Source organism: Vulpes lagopus, chromosome 10 (assembly GCF_018345385.1).
Source record: "Vulpes lagopus strain Blue_001 chromosome 10, ASM1834538v1, whole genome shotgun sequence".
NCBI lineage: Eukaryota > Metazoa > Chordata > Mammalia > Carnivora > Canidae > Vulpes > Vulpes lagopus.
The window spans coordinates 37560936-37583181 of record NC_054833.1 but is presented as its reverse complement, the minus strand read 5'-3'; the positions used below and the strand labels follow the sequence as shown (position 1 = coordinate 37583181).

At 41.9% G+C, this 22246-nt stretch overlaps 1 protein-coding gene across 7 annotated transcripts in view; it reads right to left on the bottom strand.

Moving 5' to 3' along the window:
* Positions 1-22246, bottom strand: part of BSX (brain specific homeobox) — a 71524-nt gene that overhangs the window by 37930 nt on the left and 11348 nt on the right. The window contains exon 1 of one of the 7 annotated variants that reach the window (XR_005990089.1): positions 3662-3749. The exons of the other annotated variants lie outside the window; for them this stretch is intronic. The gene's annotated coding sequence lies outside the window, so the exon portion shown is untranslated. Of the gene's footprint in view, positions 1-3661; positions 3750-22246 lie in introns of those variants that run through there. 7 annotated transcript variants of the gene reach the window in all.

The following is a 22246-nucleotide window of genomic DNA, read 5'->3' as shown; positions in this document are numbered from 1 at the left end:
TGCTCAAGAAATATTCTTTTATTACTCTTCACTGTATGTCAACCAGCCAGCCAAATGTCTAGGTAGCCTCTCTGTGGCTGACCTCTGACCCATTGCCCCTATCACCCTCTCTCTTGATTGTAGCTTTCTAGGCTGGAGACAAAGGAAGGGCAGAGCCCTGTCCCCCAGCCCTCCCTCCCTCCCTCCTCTCCTCTTGGGGCTACAGCGAACAAATGATAACAACACAGGTTCAACTCAATTAGGACAAGACCCCAAAGCAGATGCTGCTTATGTGCAGAGGATAGAGTAAAAGAATTGACTCCAGAAGGCTTGGGATGCAACCATAGAGGATGTTAATTGGTTTCTTGCTGATAATTTTTCACCCCTAAGTGAACAAGAAAGAGGGCGTCTCAGAGGCTCATCTGCTTTGCAGGTGATCAGGCAAATGAATGTCTGTGTCCAGGGAGAGGTGAAGATTGTCTTTTTTTTCTCTCTCCAAAGGGAACATAATCTCATTTGTCCCCGGCAAAGATTTAATTCCTGGCAGGTCGGCTGAGCTGGCAAAGGATAAAAGTCGCCTCCAAGATGGAGGCTCTGAATCTTGCATGCTCTTGGGAAATCCTAGGGTCACAGAGGCTTGGGTAGAGTTGATAGGTCATTTTATCAACAGGGAGCTGGGAGAGAAGTATGGGGATGAAACACGAGCCTCAGAGACTATGAAGAGCTTGGCTGTCAGTGGGAGGGTTGAGGTTGAACAACACACAAGTATCCATAAGAATCATGCCCCTTTAGAACTCTTTCTGTGCCTTTCATAAATGTCTCTGGTTCCAGCGTCTTGATGGACTGGATGAACCCAACTGCATGATTGTGACCTGGAGGGGAGTGCCTTTGTCTTATATATAACACCAGTCACTTATTACATACACGTCAGGCCCTGTTCTATTTACTTAACCTGTATTAACTCATCAAGTACTTAAGTAGGGGTTACAAACAGATGGAACTAGGAAGCCTGATAGAATCCTACATATCTGTTCTCCTTGCATCCCCAAACCCTACCACACTACGGCCTTAAGGTATTCTATTGACCTAACCTCAAAATACAAAGTAAGCACTGCCGCTGATGCCATGAGCGTGTAATACTAAGTGCTCCAGAAACATGTACTAAGGAACTGAGTAGCCATCTGCTCTGCCAGGATGACTGGTGTACAGCTGGAGTCCTAAAACAGAGGTTGCTACCCACCTGTAAAGAACTGTAGGAAGAGGGAAAAAGCCATCCACACTAGCTGTCTCACCCAGTGGGGGCTGCAAATTGATCTCTGAGCTTTATCTTGGCTCCCTTACTTGGGACCATTGAGTCTACTCTGACATCATCCCTCCTGTCCATTTTTGTCACTGCCTCCATTCCATTACTGGATATAGAGTGCCACAGCACGCTGAGCACATAGTCATCTCTTGTTAAATGGCAATGGTTTTGGGTGCCTGGGTGGCTCAGTCAGTTCAGCATCTGCCTTTGGCTCAGGTGATGATCTTAGAGCCCTGGGTTCAAGCCTCACATTGGGCTCCCTGCTCAGCAGGCTCCCAGCCTGCTTCTCTGTCTCCCTCTCTGCTTGTCGCTCCTCTCTTGTGCTCTCTCTCTCTCTGTCAAATAAAGTCTTTTTCAAATAAATGTAGTAGTTTTTTCCTTTCAAGTATTTCAAAAGGCCTAATAACAGATGTACATTTTCTACCTGATATAATGTGGGACAGAAATGTCAAGTTTCTTTGGTTTCAACTGCCAAACTCAGAGAGTTCCCTGAAGGAAGGGCTATATCTTCTCTATTGATGTACCTTGAATGTATTCCAAGTACCAGGCACAGCACTTCACACAAAGAAGGTGCTAAATACTGGTTGGTTGAATGTTGGCTAACATGTGATGATCAGGAACTTTAACCAACAGTTTTACTATCTTTAATTATAAGTAGGATAATGTGTTACTTACTAAATCCACTTTGAGAGGCAAAATCTTTCGAATGTGGGGCCATTGCCAAAAGGAAAGGTGTAAGGCCTCACCACCACAGCCCCCACAGTCTCACTTATCTTCACTTGCTGTTACCCTCTCCTCCCTTCAAGAGCCTTTCCTCCTTATCCATGACGCCTTTTCAGATTCCATCCACCATATACGTGTCTCCCCATGATGAACTTCCAAAGCTCCTGCACCTCTCTTCAACATATAAGCTTCAGGGGCCCCTGGGTGGTTCAATCAGTTGTATCGAACTCTTGATCTCAGCTCAGGTCTTGATCTCAAGGTTTGAGTTCAAGCCCTGCATTGTGCTCCATGCTGGGCAAGGAGCCTACCAAAACAACCAACCAACCAAACAAAAACATGTAAGTTTCATAACATACCATTTGAGGGTTAGTTTTGTGCTACCTCTAGGCCACAAACTCTTTGGAGACCTGTAAGAGCTTTCACTCCGAAGCAACTAGCAAAATATCTTGCTTTTAGAAGATACACTGTCATTGTCACATTGTCATTGATTGGTCCGGTCTCTTTACCTCCATGGCATCTTCCCCCTCTCACCACCCCACCACCCAGACCTCTCTCCTCTTACAGAACCAGACTAGTGGGACCACATAGACCAGTACTATGGTTTCAGCAAACAGGCAGTTCTTGATGCAAACAAGCTGCAAAATATTATGTTGTTCAGGGGCACCTGAGTGGCTCAGTGGTTGAGCTTCTGCCTTTGGCCCAGGTCATGATACTGAGGTCCTGGGATGGAGTCCCCCATCGGATTCCCCACAGAGACCTGCTTCTCCCTCTGCCTGTGTCTCTGCCTTTCTCTGTGTGTCTTTCATGAATAAACAAATAAATTTTTTTTAATAAAATATTTTTTAAAAATATGTTGTTCACAAAGTGGGCACTGAGGCAGACTAAAGAGGTTCCAACATTAACCCTACATTCAGCTCTTACTGTGACCTTGGGCAATGTAGTTTGTTTCTCTAGGCCTCAGTTTCTTCACCTGTAAAATGGGAAAAAGAAACAGGAGGCCTTATTTTATAGGGTTGTTTGAAGGATTAAAGGAGATAACAAAAAAATCCTTTTCAGGCATTGTGCCTGGTATATTACAAGCACTTGTGAAATGTTAGCTAATAATTTAAGAGCATCCAAAAGGCCATAAGCCCCAAATGTCACTCACCACCAGTTTGCTGGTGCCTAAACTCTACTTGGTTAAGATTATAGGCTGGGAGCCACACGACTTTGGTTCGAGACCTGCTCCCTCGCTTACTAGCAACATAGCTTTGGGTAAATCTCTAAAGCTGAGACTTGGTTTCCTCCTCTTCAAAATGAGGGTGATGCTGAGACACCTGTGTGGCTCATCAGTTGAGTGGCTGTCTTTGGCTCAGGTCATAATCCTTGGGTCCTGCGATCGAGTCCCGCATCAGGCTCCCTGTGAGGAGCCTGTTTCTCCCTCTGCCTGTGTCTCTGCCTCTCTCTGTGTGTCTCTAATGGATAAATAAATAAAATCTTTTAAAAAGAAATGGGGGTGATGCTGATTACACACTCCCTCGTAAGGACATAGTGAGGATAAAGTAAGTGAATACATATAAACTGTTTAGGATGGTGCTGTCACACCGTAAATGCTCAATAAATATTAGACTCAATGGTATAAACACCACAGCTTCATCCCATTGCTAAAGAGTTTACCAATTTTTCACACCAAGGCCGAGAGGATCTACTTGTTCTGGTCTTCCACGTCATGCACCATGAGGACGCCTCTTCATTTCCACTCTATCAGATACACAGAGCAGGAGACTGAGAGCCCAAGTGACTAAGACATCATTCTTGTCCCCCAGGAACATGTGATCCCATCCCTAACGGGTAACAAGGATGTCGTGACTTGCAGTTTGCAAGTCACTTTCTCAATTACCATTCTGTGCTTGTTCACAACCCTGGAAGATGGGTGTTAGCAGTCCTTTTTGTAATTGAGGAAAGGGGTTTGTTGAGTATAAGTAACTCACAAAGACCACGGGGCCAGTGAGTGGCCTAGCCAGGATTAGAACATGTGCCCTGACCTCGGAGATGCTTTCAGCCCCCAGAGAATGGATTTAATTAGGTGGGAGAGGACGAAGGACAGGGGATTCCTACAGAGCCAAGGCAGCTCAGAGAGTGAAGCAAGGAGACAAGGAGGGTATGAGGGTCACAAGTTCCTCCTCCTTGTCTGCCAGCCCTGGAAGGTAAGTGACTGTTTTCATACAAATGGCCTCCAGGCAGATGCTGGAGGAGCACAAGGGAGAGGCCTTGCCTGCGGGACTCCCCTCCTTTGATTAGTGGCCTCCCCTCCTTCCTGTTTCCCCCATTCCAGTTTTGTCAAAGGGCAATTAAGCCCCTCTCTCCTAACTGTCTGAGGAGGCTGCCTTTGTCATTTGGTCCGGTCCTCCTCCTCCTCCTCCTCAAGCAGCAGCTAATGAGGCCTCCCCTAATTAGAGTTTTACAGTCACCTACAATTAGGCCCCTTTAATGCTTTTGAATAGGATACTTTTAACCTATTTCGCCTTGTAATTGGGGCATCCATCCAGGTGTACACACATAGGAAGCAGGCCCTGGTGAGGGTAGAAGATAAAGGGGTTAGGTCAAAGCACATATGCATACACATGTACACACACACACACACACGCATGCCTGTATAACATATGCATACATGTACACACATGCACACACAAACACGTATGTACACATATCCACCCATATCATAATGAGACCGTATGGCTGTTGAGGGTGTGCATGGAGCACAAAGATGTGTGGCTGCCTTTGTGTGCATATTCAGGCTCTGGGGCTTTAGGGGAGAACATTTGGCGATGAGTTTACTGTTCAAAGCGTACACGTGGAAGTGTGTGGGCAGAGGGTTCTCGTTGTGTGTGAGTGTGTTAAGGGAAGGGAACGGGAAAGCAGGAAATTGTTGGTGAGCGCCTACTAACTCTTTCCAAGAAAGGAATTTATTTTTAATGGAGATTCCATGTACATGGTACAAAAGATATCAGTGAAAAGAATGAGATCTCCCTTCTATCCTTGGCCCCAATCAGCCAGTTCTCTTCCCCAAAGGCGATCTTTTACCAGAGATATGCTATGCCCATACAGTATATATTTATAAATATCTTTTTCGTAACAGAGTAATAGTTAAATGTACTCATTGTTCTGAACCTTGCTCTTTCCGTTTAAAAATAGATGTTGTCTGTTATGTTATTCTGGGTAGTGTTTCAGATATATTAGAAAGAGCTCTTTTTTTAATATATCTTTTTAATGACTATATAGTATCTTGTTTTCATACCATTGTCATTTCATTAACAATACTCTTGTGAAGTATATGTTTCTTCCCATTTAAAAAAAAAACACATTCTCTTTCATTCTTCCTCCTAAGGAAACTCAGTTTGCTCTTAAGCATGCTCACCAGAGGCAGAGCTCGGACAACTGCCAACCCTAAGAGTTCAAGGTGGGGCTGGACTCTCCCAAGAGACCCAAAGGATATGCCTTAAGGAGTGTGCGGCTACCCGCATGGTGTGCATCCTAGCTAGAGGTTAGTGGGGCCTGGAATGTCCCTGCTTGGTTCTAATGCCCTAGGGTGGCCTCTCAGACCCTGGACACTTCCTCTATTAGTGATATCAGACTGAGCACTTTCTCTATCGGTGATATATTGTGGCATGACAAACTATCCCAAAATGTAGTGGCTTACAACATTGAAGATCATTTATCTCATGGTTTCTGTGAGGCAGGAATTCAGGGGCCGCGTAGTTGGGCGGTGTGGGCTCAGGATCCCTTGTGAGGCTGCAGTCATCCCTTGCGGGCCGACTCATCTGAAGGCTCAGCTGGGGCTGGCAGATGCCCTCCTGAAGTGCTTCACCCACATGGTTGGTAATTGGCACTGGCTTTTCCCTGGAGGCCTTAATTCCTCTCCACAGTGCTAGTTGAGCATCTGTGGTAGTCTTTCATTGCTACACAACAACCACCCACAAACTTGATAGCTTAAAACAGCACCATTTATTATCTCCCAGTTCAATAATCAGAAGTCCAGGCAGGCTTGATTGGGTTCTCTGCTTAAAGTCTTACAAGGCCAAAATCTTGGTGCCAGCAGGTCTGGGCTCTTCTCTGGAAGCTCTGGGAAAGAATCTGCTTCCAAACTCATTCAGGTTGTTGGCAGAACTGTTTCTGGCAGTCACCTAGGACTGAGCTTCCCATTTGCTTGCTGGCTGGTAGTTGAGGGCGGCTCCCAGCTCCTAGAAGCCACTTGTAAGCCCAGCTAAGTTATAGTAACACATCACGACCTTCTCATGCTTTGAATCTGTCTGATGTCCTCTTCTGCCACCAGCTGAAAAAAACTCTCTGCTTTTAAAGGATTCATATGGTTGGGGCACTTGGGTGGCTCAGCTAGTTAAACATCTGACTCATGATTTCAGATCAGTTCATGATCTCAGGGTTGTTAAGACTGAGCCCAGCATGGAGCCTGCTTAAGATTCTCCCTCTCTCTCTGCCCCTCCCCTCCTACTTGTGCTCTCTCTCTCTCTCTCTCTCTAAAATAAAAATAAAAATAAATAAATAAACGAAAAGGGCTCATATGATTATATTGGATCCACTCAGATAATCTCCCTATCTTAAGGTCGACTAGTCAGTAACCTTAGTTACATCTACAAAATCCCTCTTGCCATACAACATAAGATAATGACGGAAAAAAAGAGAGCAAAGTTTGTTGGGGCCAGCAGCATGAGGACTGCTCTACATCTTCCCTAACACTTAGTATTATCTGCCTTTTTCTTTTTCATTATTCCAGTTGGCCATTTAATACCATTCATTTAGCAAGTATCTATCAAGTCCTTACTACTATATGCTAAGAGTAACATCTAAAACCATGTCTAGCACAGAGTAGGCCCCCAGTAAATATTTATTAGCTGATCTTCCAGGTGGTGAAGATACAAAACTCAACAAGACATGGGTTCTGCCCACAAGGAGCTTAAAATATATATATCACATATATATTATATATCACATTATATACATATATATTATATATGTATATATGTATATAATATATATATCACAGTTTTTTTTTAAAGCAATAAAAGCCATGAAAGAGGTAGGTTAGAATGCTAGAAAAAAAGAGAAAGAGAAAACATATTCCAATTTAGAAAGAGACAAATCAAGGGAAACTTCCTGTAGGAGGTGGCATTTGAGTGGGTTTTATAAGAAGGAATTATAGTTTAGACATGCAGAGGTGATGGAGAATGATAGTAATGACTAATTTTCCAAGTAGATAGAAGAACATAAATAAGCATGGGTACCTGAGTGGCTCAGTTGGTCAAGCATCTACCTTCAGCGCAGGTCATGATCCTGGGGTCCTGGGACTGAGCCCCACATCTGGCTCCCTGCTCATCAGGGAGTCTGCTTCTGTCTCTCCTTCCACCCTCTCCCCCTCCTCTGCTCCTGTTCTCTCACTTTCTCTCTCCTCTCTCTCCTCTCTCTCCTCTCTCTCTCTCTCTCAAATGAATAAATAAAATTAAGGAGAAAAAAAAAGAACATAAGCAAATTACTGAGTGTTTACAGAGCCGCAGGCCTAGAATAAACCATAGTGATAAAGATTCTCTAGTCCATGAGCTGCCAACTGGCAGCGTTCTGGATACGTACAGTGCCCAGATGTATCTTGTTTGCTCTACTCCATGTTTTTTAAAAGTTTAAATTTTAAATGCAAGTTTAAAGTTTAAATGCATTTCAGCACAGTGTGCACTTTCCAATTTTTCGTTAGTCAACCCTACTTCCTGTTGTCTTAAACCACTCTTGAGCCTCTTCATTGATTGACATTATCCTCCAAGGTTCTGAGGGATTTGTGTTTGAGACCTTGGAGTTCAGTAATCTCTTCTTTTTATATGTAAAGACACCAAAGTCCAGGAAAGGCTAAGTTAACTACTCAAGGAGGCGCCAATAGTGGTGGTGTTTCTACAGGATTTCCAGCTTCTTCACACCCTGCCTGAGCTTCCTTTGCAGAGAGGTTGACAGACAAGGAGCTCAGCACACTTACTGTGAAGCATCCCCTGACAGGTAACTGCATTACGGCTGTCAACAAACCTATGTTTATGCTTTTCCTTGAAGCAGGTTTTAAGGAAAGGAAAAGGCAAGGAGCCCAAGGTTTCTAGGCGAAAATGAAGACACAGACAAAATTGTCCTTCCTTTGTCATTTTGCTTAAAACTGAGCTGAAGACCTAAATGGCAAGGAATTTCTTAACTCAATTAAAACAGCAACTAGAGGGGCACCTGGGTGGCTCCAGGGGTAAGCATCCGACTCTTGATCTCAGTTCAGGTCTTGATCTCAGGTCATGAGTCCAAGCCCTGCATTGGACTCCACACTGGACATGGATCCTACTTTAAAAAAAAGAAAAAGTGTAACTAGAATATCCTTTCCCTACTCAGGAATGCAGTGACTTCCTGAAACAAACCTAACCACTGGAGAAGCAGATTTTTATTTAAACTGGGACTGCATAGACTCTGAGGCGCCACCTGGTGGCCACTTTCAACTCAAGAAAAAGGAAAAGGTTGAATTAAGGGGTTTGATGCACCGAAGACTGATAATTGGTATAGAAAACTCCCCACCGATAAGCATGGCATTGCAAGGATCAAAAAGTTTTACCTGGGGGCCAAAGCAGTGGAGAGTTCAGTGGAGGTGGGTAGATTAAAATGCAGGACTTTGAAAGCACTTTGAAAGCGGTGTATGAGGAAGTTGTTGCAATCCTTCTTTGCGCCTTATTTTAAAGAATAAATAAATTTTTCTGGCTGCCTTTTAAAATTTTTAAACAAAATAGAAGGATGGGGCACAGGGCATTGTTAGGTTACCTGTGATGCTTCAGTGTTATAAATTCAACTTACAGACTGACAGCCTAAATTCACGGTATAAGTGTTATTTTCCTTTCTTTTCCCTTTTTCTGGTATCTTTTCAATGAAAATAAATAAAAGGACAACCCAAGTTTTATATAGTATGAACGGCCAAAAAAAGTATTCCATTTCAGGGTCTGGGAGTAGGATTTATAAAGCATTTTTTCAGACTTTCACTTAAAAAAAACTATCACATGAAATGAATAAGAAGACTGGTTAGACAGTTTTGTAGATCTTTTTGGTGCTGAACTATGACATGAGCCTTATAGACTGTAAAATAGAGATAGTTGGAACTAATGTACAGAACTAAATTTTTTAAACTTTATTTGCTGTTAAATTCTGTGAAGTTTCAGTTATCTAAAATAAACTTACACAAACATGAACTGTAATGTTTCAAATTGCAAGGTAATATGTAATGTAGTGTTTGTAAAATACTCTTGTCTAATATTAACTAGTGGTATTTTGATTTGTACAGTCCATTTGTTAAAATGACTTCATTTTAACATCCACTGATGTAGATTAATAATGTAAGTTCACATTTAAAGATTAATGGGAAAATGGTGCATGTAATACTTTCACAAGTATTGGGAGTTTGGTATGTTTTGAAAAGAGTAATTTAACTTTTGGGTGTCAGGAAATGGGTTTTTCTCATAGTCCATTGCCGGCAATGGGCAAGCCTCATAATATTGGCACAGAGCATTAACTGTACACCTTATTAACAGTGAGGTGAATAACTTTGAATAAAGTTTTAGAGAAATAAAAAAAAAGAAGAAGTGAGACCTTCTTCCCAGAGCACTGAAGAAGCAGGTGATAATAGGCGTGGAGACAGGTACTGGCAAGAGTAGGGTCCAAATAAGAGATAGGGTCCAAATCTCCCTATAGGCCCCGGAGGGTCCAGCTTGAGAATCTCTCTCCAGGCATTCTGGGCTATGCACAGAAGAAAGAAACAGTTCCCTATACATGGCAGTCTTCAAAATATTTTTGCAAATATTATTCACTTTTAAAAACATGTATTGACTTTATTACAAATTAATAACATAACCACAATAAAGGGTGTGAGGGAAAAAAGAATTCACCTAAGTACCTTTGGACAGTAATTTAAACTGTATACACTGAGGCTAAAGAGTACACAGTATCGTACTCCAATTAATACATCTGTTTTTCAAACAGGTTATAGGTTAGCAATTCTGAAACTGCTCTATGTGTAATCTAGTGTTGAGCAAATAAGTAAATATACTGTTAATAATAAGCACCAGAGTTTTTATGGTCAGAAAAAGAAATTACAAATAAGAAAGGTAAAGGATAGCGGTGCCTGGGTGGTTCAGTGATTGAGCGTTTGCCTTTGACTCAGGTCCTGATCCAGATTCCTGGGATCGAGTCCCACATCAGGCTCCCTGCATGGAGCCTGCTGCTCCCTCTGCCTGTGTCTCTGCCTCTCTCTCTGTGTGTGTCTCTCATGAATAAATAAATAAAATATTTAAAAAGAAATGGAAAGGATAGAATGAACCCTGAGTATTGGAATGGAATCAGAGGAATCAATATAAAGTCACAGTTTTTAATAGATAGGTAGATAACCAGATATGGAAATAAGTAGAGAAGTGTGTACATGTCACACATACATATATTTCCTAGCTCTGGACACTGAGTAAAGAAACAATAACACTCCAGGAGCAATGAACATCTAGTGTCCAGACCTTCGTTTCTAAACATTATTTCTGAACATTATTCTCCAGGACACCTGAGTGGTGCAGTTGATTAAGTAACTCTTCAAAACCCACATGGGCTCCACTCAGCACAAGTCTGCTTAGGATTCTCTCTCCCTCTGACCCTCCCAGTCCTCAAATAAACAAATCTTAAAAAAAAAATTATTGTCCAGTAAAAAGGAACTAGGCATACTTAAAGAGATGACTGATTACAAGACAGGGGCAGAGAATGTATAGCATGAATTGGAACATCTTGTGGTACCAGCAGGTAAGGAAGTGCTCAAAAACATGAGAAGAACATAGGGAGAGGATACAAGCTAACTTGATGGGGCTCCAAAATCTGGGACAATTGGGACAAGAAAATAAGAAATGATAATATCAAATTATAATCCACAGAATAAAACAAATATTCAAGGGGCATCTGGGTGGCTCAGTGGTTGAGCATCTGCCTTTGGCTCAGGTCGTGATCCCAGGGTCTCGGGACAGAGTCCCACATCGGGGTCCCGGAGGGAAGCCTGCTTTTCCCTCTGCCTATGTCTCTGCCTCTCTGTTTCTCATGAATAAATAAATAAAACTTTTAAAAACAATAAAATAAAAATAAAACCTTTTATAAAATGTTCAAGAGTCTATGTTGTCATAAATAGATGATTGATTGAATAAAGAGCAAATGGAGAGAAAGGGAAATTCCTATTACAGCACTCCAATGAATAAATGTAGAAATGACGATGAAAATAGAAAATCATCGATTGCAAACACCACTGTAATAATCGTTCCAAGAAAGTATCACCAATGGTGCTAAAATTTGTGGATGAAAATATGACTGGAGGGGATCCCTGGGTGGCGCAGCGGTTTAGCGCCTGCCTTTGGCCCAGGGCGCGATCCTGGAGACCAGGGATCGAATCCCACGTCGGGCTCCCGGTGCATGGAGCCTGCTTCTCCCTCTGCCTATGTCTCTGCCTCTCTCTCTCTCTCTCTCTCTCTGTGTGTGTGTGTGTGACTATCATAAATAAAAATAAATAAATAAATAAAATAAAATCTCAAGGCATTGATAATGCTCTTGAATTTAAAAAAAAAAAAGAAAATATGACTGGAAACAGAAAATTCACATAGTGTCACGGTATCTCTCCAAGAGATGCTTATAATTACCAGGGAGAAAGGTAACAACTTCACAGGGGAAAAACCTGGCAGTTATCTCCTTAAACAAGTGATCAAAGTTAATATCACCAGTCAGGAAACATATAGACACTATGTGCTTCCTGATAAGATGTGTTAAGAAGGACACAGCACCACGTCTGTGTACTGTGATCCTTACCAAAATGCATAACTGGATTTAATGACGAGGACACTCAGGCAAACCCAAAATTGAGGGATAGTCTGCAATCCAACTGACTTTGTGCTCTTCAAAAGTATCACGGTCATAAAAGATAAAGAAAAATCAAGAAACTATCTCAGTTTTAAAGACTAAGGAGCTATGACAAATAAATGCAATGTGTAATCCCAGATTGGACCCTAGACCAGTTGGAACCTTGATGAGACATTAGTGGGACAGTTACCAGCAGGGTAGCAATGCAATTTCCTGGTTTTATCATTGCCCTGTGGTCCTACAACATGTTAATATTATGGCAGGTTAGGTAAAGAGTATAAAGGAATTATTTGTACTATTTTTGTCATTTTTTATAAATCTTTTCATGTACATCTCACATATCTCTATCTTAATTGCTTTGTTCATTCATTAATGTTTTTAATTAAAGGACTGTAAACTGGGAACACAATAATAAATAGGCCCAACATAATCCTTACTTTCAATGAACCAAAGGTCTCATGGAGATATAACTAAACAGTTAATTATGATATAATATAATAACTGCAGTGATGTGTTAAGCAACTGCAGGCAGCGTGACATAACAGCACAAACTCCAGAGCTCTATTGTCTGGATTTGATTCTAGGTGCTACCCCTAGCTGTGTGATTTTGGGCAAGTTACCAAGCCTCTCTGTGCTTCCATTTGCTTACCTGTACATTGAAGATGGTAACAACTGTATCTACATTCCAAGGTTATTGTGAAAATTAAATGATTTAATTTTATAAAGCCTGGCACACAGTAAGCGTTATAAAATAAATAAGAACACACAAGTTAGGGGCGCATCCAACCCGAATGTGTGGATAAGGGGAGTGTTTAAGAAAATGTTTCAGAGCAAGTGACACATAAGCTGAGACCCAAAGAGCAGAATGATTGTCCTTTGCAAAAGCCCAGAAATGAGATAAGGCAAAGAGATTTGCAAACTCAAAGAAGATATGAATGTCTGGAGTGGTGAGCGATGAGTAGTGAGAAACGAGATAAAGGAAGTAGATAACAGATACTGGGAGTATCACCACAATCAATTTTAGAATATTTCTGTCATCCCAAAACAAGCCCCATACCCATTACAGTTACACCACATTTCTCCCCAAGTCCCTTCCCCACACTCTATGCAACCACCAGGCTCCTTTATGTCTCTGTGGCTGTGCCTATTCTGGACATTTCATATAAGTAGAATTATATAATACATGGTCCATTGTGACTTGCTTCTTTTAGCACAGTGTGGGCAAGGTAAATCTATGTTTTAGTGCATACCAATATCTCATTCCTTTTTATGGCTCAATATTCCATTGTATGGACATGGCATGTTTTATTTATCCATTTAGCAGTTGATGGACATTTGGGTTGCTGACCCTTTGGGGCTATTATGAATAATACCGCTAGGAACATTCATGTGCAAGTTTTTGCGTAGATACATATCTTCATTTCTCTTAAGTATGTAAGTAGGAGTGGAATTCCTAAGTTATATGGTAACTCTAAGTTTTTGAAGAACTGACAGACTGTATCATTTCACATAAACAGGAATGTGGTGTATGAGAGTTCTGATTTTTCAACATCCTGGTCAGTGTGAAATAATATTTTGTGGTTTGGAGTCACATTTTTCTGATGGCTAATGGTATTGAGCATCTTTGACCATTTGTATGTCTCCTTTGAAGAAATGTCTATTCAGAACTTTTCCCCATATTTAAATTGGGTTATTGTTCTTTCTATTGTTGAATTATAAGAGTTCTTTATGTAGTCCTGATACAAATCTTTTACCATATATGTGGTCTGCAAAATTTGTCTCCCATTCTTTTAGTTATCTTTCACTTTCTTTTTTTTTTTTTTTTTTAAGATTTTGTGTATTTATTTATTTGAGAAAGAGAGAGAGAGAGAACAAGCAGGGGGGGAGGGAGGAAGTAGGCTCCGCACTGTTCAGGGGGCCTGATGCAGGGCTGGATCCCAGAACCCTGGAATCATGACCAAAGCTAAAGGCAGATGCTTAACTGACTGAGCCACCCAGGTGCCCCTTTCACTTTTTTTTTTTTTTTTTAAGATTTTATTTATTTACTCATGAGAGGCACAGAGAGAGAAAGAGAGGCAGAGACCCAGGCAGAGGGAGAAGCAGGCTCCCTGCAAGAAGCCCGATATGGGACTCGATCCCAGGTCTCCAGGATCAGGCCCTGGGCCGAAAGCAGCACTAAACAGCTGAGCCACCCAGGCTGCCCTCCTTTCACTTTCTTGATGACATATTTTGCCATGCAGGGGCGCATGGGTGGCTCAGTGGTGAAGGCCTGCCTTGGCTTAGGGTATGACCCTGGGGTTCTGGGATCGAGTCCCACATCAGGCTCCCTGCATGGAGCCTGCTTCTCCCTCTAGAGCTTATGTCTCTGCCTCTCTCTCTCTCTCTCTCTTTATGTGTCTCTCATGAATAAATAAATAAAATCTTTAAAAAATATATTTTGCCATGCAAAGGCTTTAATTTTGATGATGTCCTGTTTACATTTTCTTTTGCTTCCTTCATTTTTGGTGTGACATCTAAAAAGCTATTGACTAAATCCAAGGTCAAAAAGATTTACACCTGTGTTTTGTTCTAAGGCTTCTATAGTTTTAGAATTACTAGTTTAGGGGCTTTGATCAATTTTGACTTAATTTTTGTATATCGTCTGTGGTTGGGGTCTTTACTCATTATTTTGCCTGTGGGTATCTAGTTGTCCACCTTGATGAAATTTTGATAGGAGATGTATTGAAATTGCTCCCAAGAAGAGTGGGGAGTAGAATCTAGGAAAGAACCGTGGGCAATACTAGTAGTTAAGGAAGGGCAGAGAAATGCTGTTGGGCCAAAGAGTTTGGGAAGTGGGTGGATAGAACAGCACAAATCCAGGAGAGCATGGTGTCAGAGAATTCGAAGGAAGAAAAGGTTTTGGAGAAAAGGGTGAAGTCAGCAATGTCAAAATTCTCAAAGAGTTCAAGCAAAATGAGAACTGGTAGTATCTGTTGAATTTAGTGATGGGGTGGTCAGTGGTAATACGAGAAAGCCGTGTCAGTGGATAGGTCGGGGTTCTCATCAGAGTCAGGTGTGAAGCAGGTGAAGAAGCAGTTTGACCATGATGGAGATGATGAAAGCTGATAGCTTATCACACATCCACCTTGTGCCAAAAGCTTTCATAAATAATCTGTCATTTAGTCTCTTTGACCACCTTAGTACTTCCTGTGCGACACCCTACTGGACTTCCTGTGTCTAGAGCATTTCCCATTTGATACCAGTCAGAATGGAAATTATACTTCATTCTTAGTGACCATCTTCTTTCAAAGGTTCACAAAACATTTTCCCCCACAATTTATTCTAGAACTTTGCTGTGATCAACTTCAAGATTATTGGTCTATACCTTCCAGAATTTACCTCTTCCCTTCCATATTTGCCTATATTTTGTTTTCTGGCACCAACTTTTTTTAAAGTTCATTAGCCAGGACTGATGCTGTTTCCATGATTAAGTGGATTCAAGTGTATGGTTTCAGAACTACGCAAGATCTAGATTAAATACCCCTATGTCCTCCTTTCTTTGTTCCCCATCCTCTATAACGCACCACCTCCACCATCACCACCACTACCAGAGCAAAGAACATAAATACCACTTCACAGACATCTTCTCCCTGTTAACATTAAATACAGCTTGACATGAAACCCAAATAAAGAGAAACCGGGCAAGTTTTGTTACGCAGTTTTATCCACTGCCCACGTCCCCATTTCCGTGAGGCCCACTGCCTGGTTTTTAAATGGGGCCAACTCTGATTATTTTTAGGCATTTGGGACCCGGGCTGCTTTCCTGAACTTGTTTTCAGCACAATAAAGCATTCTCATTTCAAACAAACAAACAAAAAACCCATCATGCTTTCTTCACCTGCTTAAAGATGCAGCCCCACCATCCCCATCTCCCTAAAAGCTTTCTGCAGCCCACTAAAAATATCCAATGTTGACAGATGCAAGCTATCAATACAGAGACTCAAGATCCCAGGGTGAGAAGTGGCCAGAGGCAAAGTCTTGATAAACAGCTCAAATTGGCTCTTACTCCACAGGTGACGCCTAGTTTATCTGGGTAATTGTAAAGGGCATTTTACAGCAAATCAATTAAATGAAAATCTTTTAAACCCTTTTTAAATGGGGGGATGGGAGGGGAGGGTGGAAAGGGCCAACCTTTGTAAGCTAACAGGTGATTTTAATTGGAACCAGCAGTGTTATACCATGGTTTTGACCCATTCGGTAAAGGCAGAAAAAGAAATCAATAAATTTCCATCAGCATTTGCCCTCCTGGAGTCTTATAAGTAGAATGGAGACACGAACCCCAGTTAATGGCTTCGTCAAGCACCTCACTGATTCTCTAACAGAATTAAATAGGTTGCAGTTCTCTCACTGTTGTCCTCTACCATTGAGATTCAAAATGCCCCAATGCGCTGGGTGCTGTTAGGTGACACAAGGGGTACCATCCTCCTCTTTGTAAGCACAAGCTCCACTGTGCTCCTCCAGGCCCACTCGCAACAGAATCTCCCGAACCAGCCCTATGTCAGAGATGAGATCCACGCACTGATCACTTATTAAAAGCAAAACACAGGAGCTCCAAGTTTCACTCCTGGAAATAGATCCATAGAGAAGCCAGAGGGCCTAATCAGGCAGCTTGACTTCAGCCACATATTAGCTGCGCAACCTTGGATAAATTACTTGACCTCTCTAATTGGCTATTTTCTCATCTTTATAAGGAAGAGTAATGATACTAGCCTACTACCTCCTTTGGTTGCTGTGAAATTAAAAGTTGTCATATGTCAATATACTACAGATAGAAGATAGATAGATAGCAAAAATTTGAACAAGCAGAAACAATTTAAATGACTAATACATGAGAAGATGTACTACCTCACTCAAAATAAAGAGCCATGCAAAATAAAACTACATTGAGATGCTAATTTTCATCTATCGGACTGGCAAAAATCCCCAAGTTCAAGAGTATATTCTATTGATGAAACGGTGGGGGAAATACACATTCATTTTGGGACTCATAAAGGCATCACCCTATTAGAAAGGGATTTGCAAGTATCTAGGAAAAATTTATGCCTTTACCCTTTGACCCAGAAATCTCACTGCTAGGAATTTATCCCAAAGACACTAGCAAACATGCAAAATGACAAACACAAAGCTAATCTTTGCCGCCTTATTTGTAACTGCAAAGGATTGGAAACAATTCCCATGTCCATGAAGGACTAACTGACAAGTATGGTTCTCCCCTGCATGAGATCCTCTGAAGCTGTAAAAAGTGACAAGGAACAACTGTATATGCTGATAGAGAGTGAGCTCCAGGATATATTAAGTGGAAAAAGCAAGATGTGGAACAGATAGGTACATAGAATGCCACCTTTTGTGTAATAAAGGGGAAACAAGTGCAAATACACACATGCAAATATACATATACACTGCTCATATCTGCAAAAAGAAATACTAGAAAAATAGGTGGAAAGCTAATAAAAGTGGACAGGATCATAAGTGCAAGCAAGACTTCTTTAAATATACCTTATGGACTGGATCATAAGTGCAAGCAAGACTTCTTTAAATATACCTTATTAAATAAATAAATAAATAAATAAATAAATAAGCCTTTTATAAATTTGACTTTAGAAACATGTGTTTTATATATTTAAAAATGATATTACGCAAAAAAGTAATTCCTAAAAATTAAAAATGAGCAAAGTTAACCATAAGTCCTTATGATGAAAAAAAACAATCTGATGAAAAACACTCAGAAAAAATAATTATTCCAAGCTGCTTGAGACCACAGTAATAGAGAGCTATATCCTGAAGACAACGCTAGAGAGAAACTAATTTAAACTTCATTTGGTAATCTAGCTAAAATAAGATTATTTTAAAACGATGTTATGTGTTGTAGAATAATGCTAATAAGTAAATACACTAACGTTAGGAACCAAGATTTCCAACATAAAAGGAAAAAAAAAAGGCATAGGTGCACCTGAGAGGCTCATTTGGTTAAGCGTCAGACTCTTGGCTTTGGCTCAGGTTGTGATCTCGGGATTTACGAGATCAAGCCCCACATCAGGCTCCAGGCTCAGCAAGGAATCTGCTTGAGATTCATTCTTTCTCTCTCCCTCTGCTCATGCACACTGTCTCTCTCTCTCTGTCTCAAATAAATAAATTAATTTTTTTGAAAGATGTAGAGATAAATTTTTAAGAGTAAAGATCTTGGCAGATAGAGATTATGCAATAAATCCTAATTTCTTTTTTTTTTCTTTTTTTGTTTATGTTTTGGGAAGAGGACCCCCCCCCCCCCCACCTGGGGAGTACACTGAGTACAAGCAGAGTACACTGAGTTTCTTACCTTTGCTTGGGGTTCTCTTACACTAAGTATTTATTAGAAGCAATGCAATGCAAATAGACTCTGGCTTCCTTGCGGCAGGGGGGGGGGTAGGGGAGGGGAGGGAATGACTTACTAGAAGGATAGTCATAGGATCAAAGCAATCACACTTTGGGGAGAGTCCTTTGAGCAGGGCAGTCGGGGGCTGTTTTATTTATCTATTGCAGCCATAACAAACCACCACAAAATTAGTGGCTTAAAACAACATCGCATTATTTCTCATAATTTTATGGGTAAGCTGGAAGAGTTTCTGTTGATTCCTCCTGCGTTTGCTCATGTGACCACATTCAGCAGGTGCACAGATGGGGGCTTGAGCTCAGCCAGGAAGGCTGTGAGGACAGGACCTCTCTTTCCATGTGCTCTTTCCTCCTCAGGGAGACTAAACCCGGCCTCTTCACCTGGTGATGGGAAATGTTCCAGGAGAGCAACAGGGGAGCTACAAGGCCCATCTTGGCAACTGCACATCACATCTGCTACGTTCTGTTGGTCAGAGAACATCACTGGGACATCCCAGATTCCAGCGCTGAGGAACGAGACCCCATGTCTTACCAGGAAAGGCCACAGATAATTTGTGTCTATTTCCAATCCACTAAGCCCATCGCTGTGGCCGCAATTATTTGTGGCTCCTCCTGTCAGGTAATGAAGTCCACCCCTTGATTCTGGACTGGCTTTACAACACATTTTAAATGGTAGAAGACGTGGGGTCTTCTAGAAGACCTCCTGGGTAGAAGAGTGAGGAAGGCTGCGCTGCAGTGTCTGGACAAGGTCTTGTCTTTTCCCTCCTGGAACACTGTCTTTGCCCTGGGGAGAACCTGGTTTAGACTGCACAGGGATGCAGGACCACATGAAAAGAAGCCATGCCAGGCTCCCAGCTGAGCTCAGTTCCCAGTCTGCCACTGGAATGCAACTGTGTGAATGGGCCCAGAGAAAGAATTGACTATACGACTCACAGAATCATGAAAAATAACAAATTGCTGTCTTAAGTCCCTACATGTCAGGGGCAGTTTGTTACACAGCAGTAGGTGACTGCCATAGGAGCTCCCCACAGCAGGAGTTGTGCAATTCTCCCCGACTGGTCATTAACGTAAATGCTCCAAAGTCTGGCATCCAGGCCTCTTGGCTCTAAGTTAGAGTGGGAAGTCTGCTTCCAAATCACCCAGCTATGTCAGGGAGGTGAAGCCAGGTCTCCTAGCAGAGATGGGGACCCAGGAGGCACCCAGGCTGGCATTTCCCATCACCTCCACATGGTGTCCCAATGAGTTTGCTCTCTCTGCTTCCAACCTTCAAACTTAAGCCAAGGCAGGATGGTTCTCCTTCCTCGCTTCCCTTAAGGCAGCTGAAAAATGTGGAAACTAAGCAAATAAAATTGCCAAGACCTCAAGAGAAACCAAAGATATGGAAAGAAAGAAAAATAAGATGTATGTAATAATCTAAGTAACAAGATTTCTCGGATGTGTGCTACCTAAACAGTGATGAATTCTATCAGTCCTTACCTCTTTTTTTAAATAGAGATTTTATTTATTTCAAAGAGACAGCACACACAGGGGTGGGGGTAAGGAGAGGGCAGGGGGAGAGGAAGAAGCAGACTCCCCACAGAGCAGGGAACCCAACACAGGACTCAATCCCAAGACCCTGGGATCATGACCTGAGACAAAGGCACATGCTCAACCAACTGAGCCACCCAGGGACCCCCTCTCTCCTTATCTCTTATACACTGAGAATAATTTTGTCCCTATGTGGATCCAAAAGCATATCAATGTCCTGACCATGCAATACACATATATATTGAGCATGGTCTGTTCTGGGAACTTTCCATTTACAAATCCACTAGGGGAAGTTTTATATGGAGAGAGAGTTCTGCACAGGGTTTAATATTATGACTTAAAGAGACAGACTAGGGGCACCTGGGTGGCTCAGTGGCTGAGCATCTGCCTTTGGCTCAGGTCGTGATCCTGGGGTCCTAGGATCGAGCCCCACATCAAGCTCAGGGAGTCCCACAGGGAGCCTGCTTCTCCCTTTGTCTACATCTCTGCCTCTCTCTCTGTGTCTCAAATAAATAAATAAATAAATAAATAAATAAATAAATAAATGACAGACTAGTCTCATTTGTAAAATGGAAATAGAATTATCTGCACTTATTTTAGGAATAAGATAATGGTGCAGATTAAAGAAAAAAACCATGTTTAGTATTTAGCATAGTTGGTAAATAGTAAGTACTCAATAAGTGTTTATTGTTAATAATTAACTGAGAACAGCTTTGAGCACAGAGGCATGGCTCATTCATCTTTGTACCCTCAGAATTGGTCACACAGCCCAGCATATATTAGGGGTTCAATAAACGTTCACTGAATGAGTCACTGTATCTAGAGCTCTGGAATATGAGGACACCCAGCAATAAAGTCATTTGCCCAAGGTCATCATGCCACCTGCCACTTCAAAGCAGAACTTGTCAATCTCTACAGAGTGGGTTTCCCTTTAAGTTTCTTGCTTCCTATGTGTTTAGATCGTACCTGACTGAGCATAAGTCTTGTGGAGAAAGATTCAATCAAAGTTCCAAGTCTGATTCTATTCCAGCCAGAGCTGAGTGAGTGTCTGTCTCTCCTTTTCCCTGGGTCTGTCACAATCTCAACAAATAGGCTTTTAAATTAAGTAGTGATTTGGAATGTAAGTGAGTGCATTTAAGATGATAAGAGACAGAGAGATCCTAATGGCTGAAATATTTGTCATATCACAAGTAAACGGAGTGTTTCAGGGAGTCACTAATATAACTAATTTTTTCCAAATCTTCCTCTGCTCTATGTGAGAAGATGAGGTCAGTGCAGGTTGAGCCAGACTGCAGTGAGCAGCTGTCGGGGGACTGAAGAGAATACTGATGGATGGCTGAGGCGCCCGGACTGTTTTCCTTGGGAACCCAGAGCCCAATTGTTCAAATTAAGCTGCGGCTGCCCAACAACCAGCGGCAGGCTGCTGCTAATGAAAAGGTGGGGAACTGAATGTGAGGCCCAGACTGCCTCTCCCCAGAGCACACAGATGTGCTGATGGTTTGGGCTCAGCCTGGTGCTGGGGGGTAGGGGGAGGGTGCGGGGGGCGGGTCTTGAAGGGAAGTTGGAAATAATCGAATGCAACTCCCTCCCTGCCAACTCCCACTCCCCATTCTTGAATCTCCTCTGCAGCCGTCCCAAATAGTGTCAGTCAAATTTCTTCTTGACTGCCCCCAGAGCCTGGGATCTCACCACCTCCAAGGCAAACCATTTCAATGAGTGTGCTCAGTAGAACCCAGATGCCTCTTCTACAGGAGCCACACTAACATCCTTGTTTGTATTAGCGGTGAACTGAAAGGTGGACAGCCCTGGTCAGCTGGGCTTGGTGCTTGGGGTGTTAGGCTCACAGCCAAGCATCTGAGTTCAAGCGTGGACCCCCCCCCCCCACCCTACACCTCCTACCACCACCCCCAACCACCCCCACCACCAAATTTGCTGTTATATCTCCAACTAGGAACAACACTTGCTGAGATACTTCTGGTTTATAAAAACGGGGCTGATATCTACCCTTTCATAAGTGGAAGAGTTGGTAGAGAAGGAGAAATGGGCATTTTACCTGAACCTCACATTAATGAAGGACCTCACATTTAGATTTTGACATTATATCGGAATGAATATACATTCAACCACAGAGAAATACAGGATTAGAAGGTGTTCACCACCCAGTTTGAAACTTAAAATGACATTTTGGGACCATACCTGCAGCACACTCTAGAAAATTTAATAAATTTTTTCTGGGATAAGTATATGCATTGTATTGTTAAAGTATTCATTCGTTCCATGTAAAATGTTTTAATGTACCACAATTTCTGTAATCTCAAATTGGTATTTCTTTATATTTTAAAAGCCTTAAAAAAAATGGAAATAGTCCAGGCCTCTAAG